Raw genomic sequence first — 16,112 nt, 5'->3', positions numbered from 1 at the left:
CATCTCCAAAGTTAATTCTATTGGCAAATTATTTTGTGCTGAATAAACATCAACATACACTGGCTGCTGCCTATGAAACCAAAATATATGGATGACTACTTTTGACTTCCATTTCAGTAATTGTTCTGTTTTACCTTTACCTGTTCTCAGTTCATCATCTGAAATGTTTTTTATAGTCTTACATGTTTTCTGTCTGTCGTCTGAGAATGTAGTAATATTTTTCTTAATTTGTAATGTGATCACATTTGGTAATAATTTTTCTGTCATTGGCCCTGTCTAAATTACTGTATCAAACTAGGAATTTTATGGAGGCATTAGTATTTTAATCCCACTCTCCTCTAATGTAAAACCCACTGAAATTGTTTTGCAGCAGTTTGTTAACCCACATTTTTTAAAAGGCAAGTGCTGAATGCACTCAGAAGTGCATTTCACTGAAGTGTAAAAATAAATTAGCATTGACTGAGCAAATGCTACCTCAGGTCACTATCAAATGCAAGCTTTGTTGTCTGTTGCATTTCTTGTTTGTTCACAATAAGATATTTTTACACTGTTTTGAAAGAAGTTCATCTTTGCCTAAGCAGTGGTCTTAGGAGCAAAATTACCTGAAGCTGACTGGCTAAAATTACACAGCTTGTAGAATCTACTTTGTGATAGAGGTCTTGACCTTTTCCAAGCCTGAGTTTAGCCTTAGAGTTTGAAAAAAACATTGAATTTATCTGTGAAACTCTATTTCTCTGTCCAAAATGATGACCAGTGGAATATTGCACCTGCTATGTATTCCAGAGTTAGGAATTTTCTTTCAAAACAAAAAGCAGGATTTTCTAGATGTGTCACAGATTTTCCTTCTACCTTTTTCATCATTCCTAGGTTAAAAAAGAATCCTGATGTTTTTAGACAATAAGAACAAAATACAAATCCCCTTTTTTTTTATATCTTAGAAAAATGGTAGAGAAGAAAATGAAATTTGCTTTGCCGAGGAAAGAAACACTGACATCACTTTTAGTAAAACAATAAAAGCCAATTTTGCTGTAGAAGAAAAATCCTGGTGATTTGAAGGCCCAAAAAGGACCTTAAGGTCAAGGAAATCAATGTGTCTGAGGAGATACTAAAACTAAAATAGGGTTGTTTTTTTTCTCAATAAAACTAGCAAATATAACTCAGATCATGCAGGGGAAAGAGGTAAAATAAGGAGGCATAGTTTTTATGCCTTTTTCTTTCCCCCCATAAGTATATAAGAATAAGTATTTTCATATCTTTGAAAATATGAAATGAAAGTTTTCATTTTTCAGGAGTAAGCTTGGCCAACATAAAAACATCTGAACTCCTGACACTGGGCAGTGAGTTAGAAGCAAGTATTTTTAACATCTACTTTTATGACATATGAAGTTATTTATTAAGATAAAAACATGATTTATAATTTGTCTGTGCACTTTGCTCAAGTGTGCTATTTGAAACAATGTGTAAATTGTGACATATTGGAGCTTCCCTGTATCAATTCAAGAAAAAAGCACATTATCAAGAACTTATTTAAGTTGCAGTGGGACTCAGCAAGTCAGCATTTTGCTGTAGACACATGAGTTATTAGCTGCAGGTCATAAGACCAAGTAATTTAAGCAGAGTCTGTTAAAAGACACAAAAATCTAATTTAAGAAATGTAGTCTTAACTGGAGATGTAGTCGAGCTGTAGGGAAATACCACATTAATTATTGATGGGTTTTTTAGGGGAGTTAGAATGCAATAGGGCTTTAAGATCTCACTGAATTACTGGAATTGTGGAAACTGCTTCAGTCTTACCACCATTTTTTACCGTTAACATTACTGCATGTTCCCATTGGCTTCTGCAAGATGCAAACTGAAATACTGCTGTGGTGGGAGGCACATAGAGGGTGATCCAACAGCTGAGAGAAGGGAAGGGAATGCCCTAGCAGAGGTGACACGGTGGGCAGAGCCCCAGCTCCCTGCTGGACACACTGGGTTGAGTGGGTACCTGTGTAGAGCAAGTTCCAAACCCCTGGTTTGCCCTGGGACACAGTCTCATCCATGTGGGAAATCTGATGCTCTCCAGCTGTCAAACCTCTGCTAATGATGAGGTCAGTTGTTGCAGAAGTGTCTGAGAAGTGTCTTTTGGACTGAATTCTGTGTCTTACTGTGAAGTGCCATGTGTTACAAAATCAGGAAGGTTGCACTCTGCAAGTCTAATGGAGAGCCCTCTGTTGCTAGTCAGGATTTTTTTGATTGTTTAGTGTCAAGTTTTTTTTTTCTTTTAATAGAATCTATTTTTTTTACTGGAGTCCACAACAATAAAGATGAGATGCTTTTTCAGAGTTTCTGTATACTCATTTTGTGCATGAAGATCAGTATCTTCACAAAATGGTTATTGCTGCTGATCTCATTGTATCTGTTTGCTACCACAAGGCTTGAGAAGAGATTAAGGAAGAGAAATAAAATATTCCTACTATTGCTTCAAGGGAATAGCTATTTTCTTTTAATGAAAAATTACGTAGCCTGTGTTTCCGCAAGTATCTGATCTAGCCATTTTGCAACTGGGAGGAAGTGAGAGTGGTGTTTTACCAATTTCTCTAGAGATGGCAAAACTTGAGCTTGCCACATCTCTAGTGTTTGGCAGATTGAGTCTCTCAATCCAAGAGGGCATTCTTTTCAACTGTTCTTTCAACTGACAGCAGGCAAAACCTGCAAATTTTAATAGGTCCGTGTTCTGTGAATAGTACATTAGAGTTTCATATTAATCTGCCTTCTCTAGCACCTGTGGTAGAATTTAGGAAGCATTACAAGTACAGTTAAGGTATGATGCAGCAAGTCAGTGYTAAAGTGTTAAAGACATTTTCTGTGTCTGGGAAGTACTGACAAACTACTGCTGCTGAAATGGAAGTGAAAGAAGTATTTGTGATAAATTTTAGTAGTAGGCAGATCAAAACTACATGGAGATTGTAATGTTCACTTATAAAAGCAGATAGCTTCTGATGAGGGCAATTAAATCCCCAGTTACTTGCTTTTCTCTCTGCTAGGAGTTGTCATTGACATCTTGCTGAAACTGTTATTGTCATGCCCTGAGTAAGACTTCTTCCCCTAACAAATCATACACTGTGGCACACACTTAAATCAGCTGGTTTTATCGTAGTGATGAATACCTTTGATAGAGGAGCAGGAGCTTTATGTTCTGTTCCATATGTTGTATGACTAAATTACTGTTAAAAACATCTGCAGTGTTGTGAAAGTTGAATATATTGATTGACAGTTCAGATCATTCAAACAGATATCACTGCAGATAAAAATGGGAGATTAGAGCTGTAGACACTAATTCAGTCATACTTGCTTTCCTCTGCTGTGGTTATGAAAAAATTGCAGTTACACATAAATTGCTTTTTCAAACATTTTTCTTTCTCTTTTAATTTTCTGTAATGACATTTGCTGACATCTCAGAAAAAAAAAAAAAACACTTAACTTTTTTTTGACACTAAAAAGCCTTTTTTTTAGCAGGGAAACACTTTTACGTAATTATGTTTTCAGCAACACATTGTATTTTTAACATTTGTTAAGAAATCATGGCTCAATTTGCATGTTTCTCCATTCATTGCAAACATGACTTGTCCAGAATTTCAGTTGTCTCCCTGACTTTCCTCTGGCAGCAGGAAGTGAACAGTGTATTTTGAAATGTAGCAGCACTTAATTTGATAAAGGGGTAGTACAGGCAGGAAGAGTCCTGAAGACACTGTGGAATGGTATTTGATAATCTGAAACAATTTTCATATTAAAAAGACATTTGAAACAATTTGCATAAAATATTTAACAGTAGCGATAAGTCTTCCTAAAACTATTTGTTTCTGAGGAAAGATTCTCTTCAAATAATGCAGGACTGTGAGCACCTTCCTTGGGTAGTTGGAACAGATAAAATTTTCATTTAAAAGGAAGATCTCCAGGATGTTGCGATACAACACTGCCTCTGTAAGATGCTTGTCGGTAATAATGCCTAACTGCGTATTAATGCTTTTGTTTGGCAAATGTGAGTCAAATTGTAAAACACATCTGCCTCAGACATCTGGTTTCTTAATCTAAATGTGGTTAGAGTGGAAAAATGTGCATGAAACTGATAAATATGTAAATACGCTCAAAATTCTGGTCTTTGGCCACAGCAAAGAAGTGAGGTCTTCTCATGATGTGATGAAATCTGACACTTGCACAGTCATGGTTGCTGTTTTAGGATCTGCTGCAATGTCACATCTGTGTGAGTGGACATGTGTTGTACCACTGTAACTGAGAGAATATCTTCAATAGTAGATTAATTCATCATTGTTTTAGTGTTTTAGATAGTTTCTGATGGATCATTATGGCTTTCCATAGTGGCAATAACCAGATGTTTATCTTTTAAATAAATTACACTGAATATTCTAAAAGTATACTTGTAGTATACAGTATGAAACACAACTATAGGAAATCTTAGTAGCAACCAGGACAAAATTTAAAATGTAGCCTGTATTAAGTTACAACGAAGGTACATTTGGGCCATCATCTGTTTAACATTGGCCAAAAGCAGATGGAAGACAATATTCATTAATTTTGCCTCTAGAACTTTGCTTGTGATTCTTCTGTATTGCTTTGGTGTAATAAGGGCCTCTTTGTAGTACTTAATATGCAGTATGTTGTGAAAGAAAAATTTTAAAATATGATAAGCATAATTTAAAATAGTGGTGTTCATGTGAACAATATTAAATTTATTTTTTTAGGCAAATAACTTTTGTACTATATTCTGCCACCAGATAAAGTTAAAAAACCTATCAGTCAGTTCTCAGAATTCAGAGGTTTGTGAATACTGTCCAATAACAAGAAAGATTTTATTATTCCTGAGAGAAAATCAGCTCGGTGTGTGTGTCGTATGATTCAAATTCTTGGCAATATAAAGGTTACATGAACTAGCATTTCTCATATTTTATGTTGAAAACTGTGTTGCTAAACATCTTTATTTTGGAGAGTTACAGTACATTTCTTCTTTTATTTCATGACCTGCCTTTTTTTTACTCAGTTTGACTTGCATTCCTGGAAGCAGAATCTCAGAATTCAAGTTTGAAAAACAGCCCTATTTGATAATATTTGAAGGTATTTTAAGCTCGGAAATCTGACATGAAGAGAAATCATGGGAGTTTAACAGGGCCACATTTAATTCTATTAATTCATCAGTTATTAACAATTTGATTTTTCTCTTCCTGTTAGACATAGTCATGGTATTGTTTAAGTGGAAGAGAAGAAGATTCCAGTGTTTAAGGCTTGGGGTTCAGTCTTCAGGATTTAATTCTATGTTGTACTGGGCATGGGTGTTTGGGTTCTTCTGGTCATATCATATGGTATCTCTGCTCCATGATGCATTACCCAAAAAGTAGAAATAACAGCTTTATCATCCTACTGAATTTTTAGGGGTCCACCTGTAATATTCTGACCTTTATAAAGTATAAAGTATTCCTGAGTCTTTCTGATAATGTCTTTTTCCTCAAGAAATTGCACAGTACCGAAATATCATTGTACTGATATTGAATTGACAGTGCTTATATAATTTCTTGATTAGAAATGGGAAAGCTTGTCTTGTTGATCAGTTTTCATTTTTCCTTTCTTCACTCAGAAGAACATACTGTTTGTTATACTCATCCTGTGTCATTGGATGGCCACAGAGTCCTCGAAACTTCCAGTCAAGGGCATCTCTTAGTGAAATCCAGAAAAGAGTGTTTCTTTCTTCGCAGGGCTGCTGCTGTGCGTCCGTATAATTGAGTAGGTGCATGCATGGATTCTGCTATCATGGCACTGTCAGCTTTGCTACTGCTGCTGGAGGGCCAGTCAGCATGTCTGGCACCACTGCAGGTGCTAATGGAGGTGACAACTTTAGCAAAGCATAACCATGATTTGGGCCAGGACTCTCCCTGTGTAGGTGACAGTGCCCAAGTAATTCCTTGTTGCATCCTTGGGGACATCGGTGTGTGCAATGTCCCCAGCAAGGTGCCTGGCTGGTTCTGCATGTGTGTCCATGTGCCAAGGGGGTTGTTTCCAGCTGTGTTTAACTGCCTCTGTGGTTTTAGCAAGGATGGGTTTTTGATGACGAGGCAGCACAAAAGCATGGCTACTTTTCACACTGGGGCTGTGCCAGCAGTGCTGTTCAGGAACAAGCTCGTGTGTGGCAGGGAAATTCCTAAATTGCTGTTTTCCTGCAGTCTTCTGAGCCCCTACTTTTGTTAATCTTGACTTGTGCGTGGATTTACCCTGCACAACTATTGCACAAGACTGTTACTTAAGAAGAGGAAAAAAGAGGGATTAGCAGAAAAGAGAGTCCCATGGTGTGCTGTTCATTCCTGTGTCTGCCTTCAACTTCCCTGCCTTCTCTCCTGGCTTCTCACCAAAACGTGGTGTTCACACATTTCCTCCTCCCCTCAGTATATACACACGTGCATGTGCATGCATGAGGTGATCCAGACAGCTATATCTCTGTATAGAGAAATATATGCACTTAAATATAAACTCGGTAGGATGCAGAAGTCACAATAATTCCCAAGTCCTGCTCTGGTTAGTGCAGCCTTTTCAGGGTGTTAACGAATGTTTATCTCTAACATGCATCTGGAGGGCTCTGGTTGCAGGGAATACCCTGGTTTGCCCCAGGTCTTTGCTGCTAACACGAAGGGATCAAAAATGCCGGAATAAAAATGTGAGTGTCCTGCTTCCTCTTGATACAACTCAACATAGATGTGACTTGATTTCTAGACCAAAGGGTGTGGGGATATTGTTTACGCCTTTGTTACAACTCTGTGCAGAGCAGGTTCAGTCTTGTTTTAAGGGTCTTTGCTTAACATTATATAAAAATAACAAATTAATATTGGGGTATTGGTTTTGATACAAGAATAAGCAGACCTGCACATGGGCAGCAGCCCCAGCAGTTTCTCTGGCTGGTTTCAGCTTTGGGGTTCACGGGGAAGTTTCCCTGAGCAGCTCTCTGGCATGGGTGAGGAGGGTGATATAAACGCAATGCACCCATCCCAAATGGGTCTCTGGGCTGTTGGGCAGCTGGAGCAGGCTTTACTCTTCATGGGTGTCTCCTTGTTGCTGGCCTTTGGTTCAATCCTCTTGCATTTGCTGTTGGTGTAGGACATGCTCCCCTGTGTTTGCTCACACACAGGTATCTCACTGAAAGTGTGTAGCTCCTTGGAGTGTTGACATGTAGGCTGTGACTGCTCTGAAGTGTTCATTACTGTTAATTGTGGCCTTGTGGTTGCCAAGTGTTCCTAATAACTCTGTGTTCTAAATATTTTTGGTCATCTTGATGAAAAGCAGACATGTGTTTGTATGCTACTCACTGCTGTAAATAAAACAAGTGTGAGTTAGGAGTTGTGTTGCACTGCTGTGCAGTTGCTCTCCAGCCTGGCTGCTAAAGCTGTGGGCTGATGAAAGGTAGTAAAAAACAAACCAAAACGAAATAGGCATCTTGCTAAAATTATAACCGGCTCTGATGTGAAATCAGTCACTTCTGCTTTTATGAGCTTTATATCTATAAAAAAAGGACATAACACATGGATTTTTGTTTTTATCTTGGGTGTTGTGTATGCTTATGAAGTGTGTTTCAGTACAGGTCCATAATTCCCTATAGAAAGGTGTTCGGTATGTGTGCATGCACTTCATCTGCTCTGAGTGCCATTTTATGTGTACAATTAGAAAGAGAGTGTTGCATGATATTGATTTACTGTACCCATTCAGCAACTCTACCTTTGTTGCCACAGAAGTGCATGGTCTATTTGTAGGAAAAGGAGTTGCTGTTTAACGTAGTCTCTGATCTTCCTTCCCCTGGACTTCACCTTTCAAGTAACTGGTAAGTGCAGGTAGAGCAGCTGCAGCGGGACATCTCTTCAAGGTGTGCTGCCTTGGCCACCAGGAGACACATCACATATGGATGACTGGTTTGTTGTTTCTATGAGGAATTCTATGTAGCTTCTGGTTTTAAATGTTTGATTTTACCGTAATTTGCCATAAAGTAATTTACTGTAATTTACCATAAAGAAATACTAATGGGTGGCTGTAAGAGCCTCATTATTTTCCACATACGTTATTTCTAAAGCAGAAAGAAGATAGAATATCCCAAGTCTTCTAATAARTTGTTTGCTGTCATGTTTGTATAATCATGTTTGATTTAAACAATTGAGATTTTGGCAGCTTGTGTTCAAAAACTGAAGTGTGATGCTGAGATAAATACCATAAAGCACAGGCCAGTTCTGGGTTTTGTCAGTATTTTGTGTAAACTTTGACAAGTGCATTAATATGACAAACCAACAATAATGAACTGTGTGACATTTTAGATTATTTTTTAGGAAAAAAGTACAAGGATAGATTTCTTTACAGTAAAAGACCAACCTCTACTGTTACTTTAAAAGTATTTGCCATTATAGAACAAGAACACAAAATAAAGGTGTAAACAAAGGAACATTTGACAATCTACATATGTTGTAAAAAATTCTTGCAGCTGCTGACATTCTTTTTCAATACTACAGAATTACGGCTTAAAATGATTGGCTTTTAGGATGGAAAATGCCTTGTAAACATGCTTTAAATGAGGATTATTTTTAGTAATTCCTTCCATGTATGCAGTCATGGCGGCCGGCTTTGGTATATGGTGATCCAACAAAGTATTCAAAAATTACTTCACCTAATGTCTGTAGATAGGAAAAACAAACAAATCTGACAACCCCCTTTCTCCACCTCTCACCCAATTCTTGAACTCTGAAGTCCAAAACTCCACTTGGGAATTGGATGTTTTACCATCTAAAGTCCCATCATGTTTGTAAGTGAATTAATTGATTTAATTTTCTATCCATATTATTTGACTCTTGAGGACAAAAGCTAATTATTTTGATTAAATTTAGTCCTTTAGTCATTTGGACACCTTGTAAAACCTTTGAAATGTTAATTGATTAAACATAATTTTAGAGAATACATATCCTTAGTTGTACCTAAGTTCCGTACAATTGGCATGTAATATTCTCTATCCCTTCCAGGTGTATGGAACAAAACACCTTTCTAGATCTTGCTCTAACTGTGGTAATAAAACACTTGAAATCAACTTTGATTATGAAGGTGCCATGATTTTCAGCACTTCTTTAGGAATGTCATATTTTTCCTTATCTGCATTATTAATATCTGTGATATTAATATAAATATTGTTTCTAATATGCTCATTTAAAATTCAAGATACAACCTGCATGTGAAAACAGTAAGCATCAGAGTTGATTCATTCAAAATCAGTCCAGCAAACCATAATAACTATTCCAACCAATTTAATTATAAGGTATTTTCTTGAGATTTTCATCAAAATCAGTCATGTACTACCCCCATGTTATTGTTAAAACAGTGGTGACTGCATCATCAGAGTCACATCTCACTGYCCAGATGGGCTCCAGTAGATGACACAGCATCATGCTGTGCTTGTGCACCCAGCTCTCACCTTGTGTATTCATTTAGAAAACCTAAATCTTCATTATTTTAGTTGCTGTGCATAGGAGAAGGTTCGAAGAAGTAAAAGGATGGTAAATAGGAGTATTGGAAATTCTTAGTAAGTTGTTCACTAGCAACAGCTGTCAGGATGTCTCACAGGACTGACCCAAAAGCTGCACTCTTAACTGTTCTTGCAAAACAGCAAAGAACATGATCCCAAATTTTAGTAGCATAAGGAGCTTGCACAAAATGTGGCCATCAATGCTAGCATGGTACAGAAAGAGCAGGCAATGGGAACTGTGGGACTCATGTCAGCTCTCCTAGTGAAGGTCTTCCTGAAAGCTTGAGGATTTCTTTTTTTTTCTTAGAACTGCAGATAGGATAAATGGAATGAGGAGATGGTCATGTGTATCAGGATATCTACTCATATTTCTTGTTAAGAAGAGATGCAGTTAAGAAATACTTGTCATTTGAGTCATCCCACTTATTGTAAATTGCTGACAGTTCATGCTTGTGTTTCATTCAGTATATGCACTGAATAATGCCAGAAATTAGCTGTTGATCTTCAGACTTGTGCCCTACACTCATTTGACGGTTTGTTAGTGGAACTGGAGTCATGCTGGTTTTGGGATGCCAAAATCATTGCTAATGCTTAAACTTCACACTTCAAACTTCAATTTTTGTTTTCACTACCTGTTTTTTTTTTTTTTTTTTTTTTTTTTTTTTTTTTTTTTTTTTTTTTTTTTTTTTTTTTTTTTTTTTTTTTTTTTTTTTTTTTTTTTTTTTTTTTTTTTTTTTTTTATGCAGCCATTGCAATCTGGCTTATCCCTCTGGAAGCTCCAAGTACCAGTTGTGAAGAAAGAATTTCAAAAGTGTGACTATAGCTGGGACTTAGAACTTCACTAATGTTTCACTGTACTCCAAGGTGCCTTTTAATAAACTTCTCATTGCCATTTACTGTGTTTACATAGTGGGACTACCCTTTCTGCAGTTTTTCTTAAAATGTCAATAAGATAAGAACAAGACATGTGTTTGAAACAAAACCTGCTGGAAGAGAGATCAGATAACCTAGGATAAAGTTTGCCAGGATTTTAAAATGGATTACCTGGCAACCCAAAAGCTGATGAAGAAGGCTTTCTCTGTGGCTAGTTAGCTGTATGTTACTACTAGCAGTGATTTAAAAGGCTATGGAACAGAAAGGGATTGTACCAAGATTTCCTTGAATTTGTACCAATTAAAGAATTTTGCTGGAAAGCAATGCTAGTACACTTCTGTTTCTTTGGTCCACACAGCAAGCTTAAGGGTGTCTTTTTCTCTGGTAGTGTTTGGCCTGCCAAACTGTTTTTACAGAGAACAGGGAATTTTTTTCAGAGGCATCAAAACATCTTCAGCTGGATGACCAACTAGTATGTTTTGGTAGACTGTTTTACTTCTGTATCCAAAGTTGGAGGAGTTACTAACCTTTTTATTTCCTGAAGCCTTTTGAAAATCCTAGAGAAAAGTATCGATTCAGCAGTGTATAAGAAGAAAGGATTCTGAGGGTAGTTCTACAATTGTCAGTTCAAAATTGTTTTACTGTTTCTTCCATTGTCTTTATCTCTTATAAAAAATGCTTCATGTTTGCATTTTCTCGGATTTTTAAAAAAGCAAACATTAATAATCAAGAAATTAATTTTCAATAAATGTTTATAAGAAAGAGTTTCCACATCTCACATGTATTTATAATGCTTTTATTATTGAACCACCAGAAAGTCTAAGATTTAAAAATCTATATCCATATGAAAGAGATGGGTGCTGCCCATGCACTGAAAAGCACAGTCAGAAAACTTAAAATACCTAACATTAAGATAAATAAAAATATTGTATTTTCTGTGTTTTCTTTTTCATAGTTTAAATATTTGTATTACGATATATATTTCATTGATGGATGTTATCTTGGAGGAAGCACTTTACTAAATCAAGCAGGCTGGAAATCTCCGAATCTCTTGGGCGTTTCAGGCTTTATAGCAGCATTCTTCCTTGATCACACAAATTTGATGTGTTAATCCAGGTGGAAACTGCTCTACAACATGCTACCTAATCATGCACAACATATGTCTTTCAGTTTCCCAAATTTGCCTTAAGTACTTTTTCTATGAGCCGTTTATCTTTTAAATTATTTTATTGCTGGAATTTATTTTCTTCAGAAAAAGGGGTTATTTCTGATAGTGGCTGTAGGACCGTGATTTTTTCATTATGTGCAGTGTGCCTGATTCTGGTTGTTTTTACAAGGTTGATTTCTGGAATAAGCAATTTTTTAAATAACTTCCATTGATGTTGTTAAAACTGCAAGTCCTCTTTGAAACATAACAGAAGATTTACATTCCAGTCTATTAAGGAAAAGAGAGGTCTGGCAGCACAGTTGGCAACAAGGGATTTTAGGTTCTGTCAAGTTCACCAACACAACTAATGCAGTGCGTCATCTGTGCCTGAGCATGGAAAAGCCCTTGTTGGATGAGTTCAAGATTCACAACCTCATAATCAGAATTTACCTCAAAAAAACCGCCCCTTGTCATCCTTGAAATTCTCCAGCCTTTGCAGGTCATTCCAGAAATATCCTCTTCCAGCAGCTGACACTTATTTCATGGGTCCAGAAATGGAGCACCAATAAAGCTGGTCCAAGAAAACTTCGTCCAGAAGCAGCTGGTCATTTTCTTTCTTGTCCTTTGGTGCAGCTGTACACAGACTAAGTGGTGTCTCTGCCAGAACTGTAGTAAAGCTTTTCAGTACTATCCAGGTTGGCCTAAAAAATCCAAAGCTGTCCTGCAGCAAGATGTCAAATGCATATTGAAAAGAGATCCTACTTTCCAGTTTCTGGAAAATACATCTCCACAAACAATGTTATAGCCATGCAAACATGGGCTCCCAGGAGTACCTGTCAGACCCCTGTGGATGCATTGGAGTTACATATAGAGAGATAAAACTGGTGTTGACTTTGTCACCAGTAATTCCTGTCTATGCTGTTGGAGCACATTGTTTTCCCTTTATACATTTATTTAGATTTCATGGTATTCTTTCAATTACACGCTTTCCTGATAGTTCCAGTTGTTTGGATCAGATCCATAAACTTTCTAATTGTTTTGTTCTTTTGCCCCTGCTATAACTCTTTGTGAGAGTATTGTTTTAAGATTTTTGACTTGGTTCAACATGTACAGCATGGCACAAGGCTCCTGGTGCTGTTTGTGTGTAGTTTATTTCCACATGGAGTCACTCCGTCCCTTTTGCAGAACTTTGTGAAGCTCAGGAGGCTCTTTCAGTCTATATCTGCCAAGCTGTGATGCCATTTAGCAGCAGTCCTGCCCTCCAGTGTATTTACTGCTCTCCCAGGTTTGATCTCATTCAGAAATGTGATGAAGATGTATTTCATGCCATTTTCCTTGTTAGTGGAAACATTCGCCACAATATCAGACCCTGAAAACATGATTCAGAACTACCAGCCTGTAAAAGCTGGAGCCATTCACCACTGTCTTTTGAGCTTACCAGTGCAATCAGTTTTCCACTCTTTCATGAAGACTTTATCTCCCAGCTTATCCCACAAGGGACTAAGGGAGCCTGCAAAAGACTACTCTTTCCTCAGCTGCAGAGCTCATTATTTCATTGAAGAAGATTATCCAGTTTCCCTTGGTCAGCTGGTACCTTGTGTTCTAAATCACTTTCCCATTCTTCCTCTGTCTGGAAATGTCCTCTATGTGGACTTGCTCCCTACAGTCCAGCTTGTAGCTCCCCCAAACCTGTTCCTTGCCTTCTTTGAGTTGTTGTCCAAGGTTTTATTTCTCATTCCCTAAAAAATCAGTTAGCAAGAGACTGAGTCTCCCTAGGGGAAAATTTTGGGGATTAGAAGTTCTCTTTCCTAAGATGATGTCATTGAGGGTTTTAGCATAAATAAAAAATTATTTTGCTATCACATGCTATTCTGTGGAAAATTTTCAGTGAGCTCTATTTCCAAGTTACATTTCATCAGACGCTGTTCAGTTTCTCCATAGTGAAATGGACCCAAAATTTTTGGGTAACTGATTTGAACTGAGCATCCACTCTGCATGTCAGAAGATGGATGTAAAATTCCACTTCTATCCAAATGTTATTTTTCTAAAGTGAAAAACTGGCTTTTCAGTAAATCAATCACTTTACATACTCATATAGATCTGATTTTTTTAGGAGTTCATTCCTGTTACATTGTTAAAATTATATAGAATGTACACTGATGAAGTGATGCATTTTTATTAAAAGTATATGAAATTGGAAAACCACATGAAACTTAGAGAAGAACAGTAAAATTAAGTTAAGCAAGATGAATGTGTTTGTACATATTTGAAAGTTGGTGACTTTGCTTATAATTTAGGAGAGGAAATGCTGCTGGGAGTAAGGATGTGTTCTGTGTACTGGTAAACTGATTTGCTAATATGTAAATGGACTATACTGTAATATGCCATCTATTTTAATAGTTCTTCTAATGTCCTAAGCATATTTCAGTTGGTCCTTAACTCAATTAAACCGGCTGGCTGTACAGCAGTTTACAGAATATCCTGTGCTAATGTTTTGCAGTGGCTGCAGAAGTGCTTTGGTCTGCCAGGGCTCTAGGAGTACACTGCAGTTCATAGATGTATTATGAATTAATCCCCACCTCCAACTGAGCAGTTAATGGATATTGATCACTTTTTTTGTCATGAATTGAAATGTATTCTATCATTTTGAGTGTTGTTTGTCAAAACTTCTTACAAATTGCCGTGCAGGACCTTGTACCACAGCTGGTGTAGTTTAAGGTTTGGACAGAGTCACTGTGAATGAAGTCCTGCTGTGAAATAAAAGTCAAAAGGCATCTTGGCATCCCAACCATTTCCTTGGGAGAAGATTATAGCCTAAGTATGCTGAACTTTATTGCCATGGGCCTCATGACAGTATTCAGAAACATGCATGGCATTTCTGTTAAAGAAACTCACATGTGCTGAGACGCGAGAGATGGCATTCTTGTTTTTATCAGTATCTTACAAAAAAAGTGAAATGCTTCTAGGCTTTTTGGGGTACAGTAAAAGTACAGTGACAAATGTGTAATTTATGCACATGAGAATAGAGGTTCCTGGTTTCCTAAACATAATTTGTAATGAGGAGGAGGAAATTACTAACCTCAAGCCTAGATGGAAATGTGTTGAGAAAGAGTGAGGGATGAGGGGGGCTTGACAGCTCTTCTTTGAGTGAAATGTTGTTTCTTGTTTTCACTTGCTGTGAGATCAGTAGGAAGATGGAGCTGCTTAGAGGAAACATGGTAACATTTGCAAGCTTTTGAATTTGTGGAGTAAAGAAAAAAGGAAACTTAAAAACCATTGAGCACATTGTGTGCTTGTGTAATTGCATCTAAATTGCATTTGTTGAATTCTGTTCCTTACACCGCGTGTTTCAAGGGCAGGCAAACGTATGAGAATTCGGTGCCAGGTGAAGACAAACATGAAGTTCTTCAGGAAGTAAATTACCTCTAAAGTAAAAATGGATCTCCTGCTACCTGGAATGGCAGCCCTACAATATTTTGCATCCTGTTGTTGACAGGATAGGTTCCTTAATTAAATGGTCATTGCAAAGGCTTCTAATCAGGCAGAAAGGCCACAAAGTCAAAATAAATCAGTGAGGATTCTTCTGGGTTGGGTGCTGTTCCATTGCCTTCTGCCCTGGCATCACTTTGTGGCACGATGGCCATAGAGGATGAAGAAACTATTGTGGGTGGCGTAATAATTCCGAGGACGGGTAAAGTCTGTGATCTGGACTTTGTGTTCAGTTGTTCCTGTCAGAAAATAAGCAGGTAGCAATCTGGGAAGCTGCTCCTCAAAAGCCCAGAGGGTGATTCTGATCAGGGTTAAACCTGAAAACAGTAGACAATAAGAGTGTACTTTTTTTTTTTTATTTTATTAACTGAATTATTGCAGCAGTGTTTAAGCAGAACAAAAATTACATTAGAAGCTTGTGTTAATGAGTGACACATAAAATATGCTACCATCATTTATGAATAAAGAATTTGGTTTAACAGACTAATAATTTTGAAAGGCTCTTGATATTTTTATCAGAATTAGAAATTCTAAAAATAGTGAGAATTATGTAAGGCAGGATCTCCCAAGTTCAGAGTTTCTTCTTATAGTTCTGCTAAAGGATAAGCTAACAGGTTGTCAGCTCTGTGGACCTTCTCAGTAAGTTTACTTTCCCTCCTATTTCTCAGGTCCCAGAAGAGTTCCAATTAACAAAATTCTAGCTGCTTCAATAAGGTTTGATTTCACCTTTGTCAACAAAAAAAGGGGAAGGGTTTGATCTCACTATAAAGCAGAGCATCAGCTACCATTGATGGTAACTTCACTAGGCAAAATTCTGTATGAATGCAAGAAAGTAAATGCACATTAGTTTTCACTGAAAAAAGCAATTTTGCTTATGAGTTCAGTAAGAAGATTAAAAACTTCTTGTGAAATTAAGTATGTGATGTTAGGGAATGTAATGTAAGTGATCATTGTCATATTGGCATTTATTCCAACAAAATATGTAATTTTAACTATTGCTTTAGGCTGTGGCTTTATCTGTAAAGTTAAAACTTTTTAAAGTTTTAAAAGTAAAGTAAAGTTAAAACTTTT

The 16,112-nt window shown here is 37.1% G+C and overlaps 1 protein-coding gene across 9 annotated transcripts in view; it reads left to right on the top strand.

Annotated features, from left to right (window-relative positions):
* Positions 1 to 16,112, top strand: part of SBF2 (SET binding factor 2) — a 226,965-nt gene that overhangs the window by 141,709 nt on the left and 69,144 nt on the right. The gene's annotated exons all lie outside the window — the stretch shown is intronic.

The sequence above is a fragment of the Malurus melanocephalus genome, unplaced genomic scaffold (assembly GCF_030028575.1).
Source record: "Malurus melanocephalus ecotype Western Australia unplaced genomic scaffold, MMel_1.1 scaffold_114, whole genome shotgun sequence".
In the NCBI taxonomy this organism is placed as follows: domain Eukaryota; kingdom Metazoa; phylum Chordata; class Aves; order Passeriformes; family Maluridae; genus Malurus; species Malurus melanocephalus.
The sequence above is the reverse complement of the archived record's forward strand: the minus strand, read 5'-3'. Positions and strand labels throughout refer to the sequence as shown.